The 3,952-nt window shown below is 48.5% G+C and overlaps 1 non-coding gene across 1 annotated transcript; it reads right to left on the bottom strand.

Moving 5' to 3' along the window:
- Positions 1-2,091: 2,091 nt before the first annotated feature.
- On the bottom strand, positions 2,092-2,161 carry TRNAA-UGC (transfer RNA alanine (anticodon UGC)). Its single transcript has one exon. It is a non-coding gene; the product is annotated as a tRNA-Ala (tRNA).
- Between the last annotated feature and the right edge of the window lie 1,791 nt (positions 2,162-3,952).

Raw genomic sequence — 3,952 nt, forward strand, 5'->3', positions numbered from 1 at the left:
CTGTTCATAAAATTCTTTATCCCATAGAAAATAACTTGTTGTCAAACTGGGTGACCTTGGGCTAGTTGCAGTTCTCTCCAAACTATTTCAGCCCCATCTACCTCACAAGGTGTCTGTTGTGGGGAGAGGAGGGAAGGCAATTGTAAACCATTCTGAGACTCCTTTAAAAGGTAAAGAAAAAGCAGGGTATAAATCCCAACTCTTCTTCTTCTTCATTTCATGTAACTGAGGAAGTTTGATCAAAGTAAGTTCATCTGGCATTTGTGTGTCAAAGTTCTCAATAGACATCACTATTTTCCACATATGTATCTATTGCCTATGCTCTTAATTTTTAAGGGCTTTAAATAGTGTTTCCATGGGTGTGCAGGGTCCACAAACCATGCTTTTCCAGCCTCCCATGTCCTCCTTCTGGAGCAGCCTGAAATGCCGCCCTGGAGTTCAGGGGGCTTTTTGAGTAGTAGCAGGAGACGGGAAGTGGGAAACTTGGGTTCTTTGGGGGCAAGCCCCTGTGCCAGCAACGCTAGTCTGGAACGAAGCCAATATCTCCTGATTCTTAAGGGCAATTTTCAGTCTTCAGGTTTTATTTATTTATTTAAATATTTATCTAAAATATTTAATGCAGGATTGAAGGCAGGTAATAACAATGATACAAAATATAATAAAACTGCATACAATCAGACAAAAATGCACAAGCCTGGATCACTGAAGATTGTGCCCTAGGTATAGTCAATAGATCTTGCTGAGAAGAGTAAATTTGCCATGTGGGAACATTGAAGGAGAGGTGGTGATTCAAATACATGGGCCCCAGGTCATTAATGACTTTAAAGGCAAGCACCAGATTCTTGAATTGGACTGGAAATTAAAGTCAGCCATGGAAGGGAACTCAGAATAGGAGTAAACTGATCCTGATGAATGATCTGTCATATTTTGCACCAGCTGAAGTTTCATGATCATCTTCAAGGGCCACTCCACTTAGAGTGCTGTAGCCTTTGTGTAACTGTAGTATGGTTCAGCAAAGCCAGATCGGGTGTTTGCAAACAGGGAGCCAGATTTCTAACCAAACAAAGCTGGAAGAAAGCATTTCTCTCTCTCTGTTGTTATCATCTGTTTCTCTAACAGGAGAGGAGGATCCAACAAGATTCCCTGTTTCTTAACAGAGTCTCTCAATGAAAGTTGCACTCCATCGATGGTAGGGGGAACAATTGCATTTAAAGTTAATTCAGTGTTAAACTCATGTCTGTGTAATCTAATACAGGGAAGTGCCTACTTCTGAGAACCGCATGACTACATTGGTGAAGAAAACCTTCAGTTATTTATGGTGTTCTCATGTCCTACTTGAGGCTTCTGGCAATACAGAATTGTACAGGAAGTGTTTTGAGCCTGTCTCAGATTTCATCTATCCATCTATCCTGTGAGGCAAAAAAGAGTGCACAGAGGGGTGGGAGGAAGAGAATAACTTAAAAATATTAATAAGTGAATTTGGTTGTCATGGGAACCAATTGTCTCAGGTGCTCTGTTCCCATACAACTATTCACTCCCTGGCTCATATTTATTATTCAAGGGGAATAACTGACTGGGGAAAAAAAGAAAATTGGTTGTCACCAAAAGGACAAGACACTCAGTTGAATTGGACTCATTGGTATGCAATGAAAATTAATTTAGAAGGATGGAACATGGGCACTTTGATGGACCGGAGGCTGTCCTGCCCCTGAAGGGAAAACCAGCCACTCAGAGGAGCCCATGGGAGTGCTGTTCCAGTCACCTTCGAGAAGGGAACAAAGGAGAACAGGGAGCTAAGTTCTGCCTCAGGGAGAGAGCAGTGGCAGCTCAGGTCTGGCTCAGGAAAAAGAGCAGACAGAGTAGTGTGGCAGAGGGGGTTAGCTCTATCTCTGAGAGAGAAGAGAGTGCTCGATTGTTAGGCCTGTCTCTAGTGATGAGCAGACCTTATCACACATGATCACATGAAGCTGCCTTATACTGAATCAGACCCTTGGTCCATCAAAGTCAGTATTGTCTACTCAGACGGGCAGTGGCTCTCCAGGGTCTCAGGCAGAGGTCTTTCACATCACCTACTTGCCTAGTCCCTTTAACTGGAGATGCCAGGGATTGAACCTGGGACCTTCTGCGTGCAAAGCAGATGCTCTACCAATTGAGCCACAGCTTAGTCTGACTCTGGGGAAAGGACAGGCTGGCGTGGGTAGAATCCTGTGTGTAAGAGAGGATCCAACCTAGTGGCTAGTCAATAAAAGTCTGTTTGTGCCTGAAAGCACTGTAGAAAAGTCTACAACTACTTTCTGAAGTCATAACCAGTTTAAATGTTTGTGCCTCAGCCAGGTTTCTACTTTGTCTGTCTGGAGACGTGTGCTGCTGGTTCGTTCCTTTAAAACCAACCTGTAAATAAATAAATCTTCTAACTTGTTCATATATTAATCCAGCCTCGGTGATCTTAATCTCCTTGAGCAGCACAAAACTTACCTCACAGCAGCACACCCAAAACCTGTATACTTGCTACCTGTAGGACACCTGGAAATGGAGGGGAAGGTTTATAGTTCAAAACAAACATAGATCCCAAAAATCTTAGGAGGCTATGTGCGTCCCCTCAGTAGGAAAAAAGAAAAGGCTTGTCACAGCATCTCTAAATTGATTTGCATTTGGGTTGTTGGTTCTGGTTTTTTCCTGTCTGCCATCAATATGAAAATGTATGGAAAGGGCTGCAGGCAGAAAAGGTGGAAACAAACCAGAATTCTAAAACTATAATAGCTTTGAAATCTTTATAAAGGAATGCATATGAGGCTTTCACCCTTGTCTAAATTCATTGCTTCAAAATGTGACATGGGCTATATTGCTCAAGGCTGGTGAAATCAACAAGGCAATTGCAGCAGATTATATCTTGGCCATGAAAATGTGGGAAATCCCAGGTCATAGTAAAAGGCTACACGGAGAGGCAGTTGTTTAGAGATCTGGGAAGGCAGAAAGGTGGTAACGCTAGGTCTAACCAAGTGGCTGGAGTCTACAAATTATTAGCACTTTCTCGGGTGGCTACATGTCCCATGGGACAGGATTTCAGCAGCTCTCGCGTGACTTCTAGTTATTCGAAGCCACACCTACCGTATATACTCGGGTATAAGCCGACCCGAGTATAAGCCGACCCCCCAAATTAGAGGCCAGAAAAGGGAATTTCTTATTGACCCGCGTATAAGCCGAGGGGCAGTAAGAAATTCCTTTACCCGCAATGCTGCGCTCTAAAATGGCGGCCGCCATTTTAGAGTGCAGGGCCCCTGCCCCAGGTCGCCCTCCTGCCGCCTCCCAGGCCCTCCCGACCCACCCCAACCCCAGTGCCATCCAAGGGGGGGAGGGGGAAAAGCCCCTGAACCCCTACTTACCTGGAGAGGCGGTGAAGAGGCGGCGGCGCGTCCTTCCTGGGCCGGCAGGAGGCCCCTCCAGGCCGCTGCCGGCCAGAGGAAGGCTCCCAGGCGCGTGGGCGGTAGCGGCATGACGGGCAGGGGCCTCCCATGGCCCCTCCCAACGGGGAAAATGCGGCGGGGGCCGGGGAGGGCCGGGGCAGCCTTCCTGCGACTGCAGAGAGGCTGCCCAGGGCCCCTCCCGGCATGGGAAAATGGCGGCGGGGGCCGGGGGGGCAGGGCAGCTTCCCTGCGGCAGCAGAGAGGCTGCCCAGGGCCCCTCCCGGCGTGGGAAAATGGTGGCGGGGGCCTGGGGGGGCCAGGGCAGTCTCTCTGCGGCTGCAGAGAGGCTGCCCAGGGCCCCTCCCGGCGGGGGAAAATGCCGGCGGGGGCCGGGGGGGCCAGGGCAGTCTCTCTGCGGCTGCAGAGAGGCTGCCCAAGACCCCTCCCGGCGGGAGAAAATGGCGGTGGCTCGGCGGTGGCGGTAAGTTCCCCCCTCCCTCCTCCCTCCTTTCCCCTTCTACCGTATTGACCCGTGTATAAGCTGAGGC

This window comes from Euleptes europaea, chromosome 6, assembly GCF_029931775.1.
Source record: "Euleptes europaea isolate rEulEur1 chromosome 6, rEulEur1.hap1, whole genome shotgun sequence".
Taxonomy (NCBI): domain Eukaryota; kingdom Metazoa; phylum Chordata; class Lepidosauria; order Squamata; family Sphaerodactylidae; genus Euleptes; species Euleptes europaea.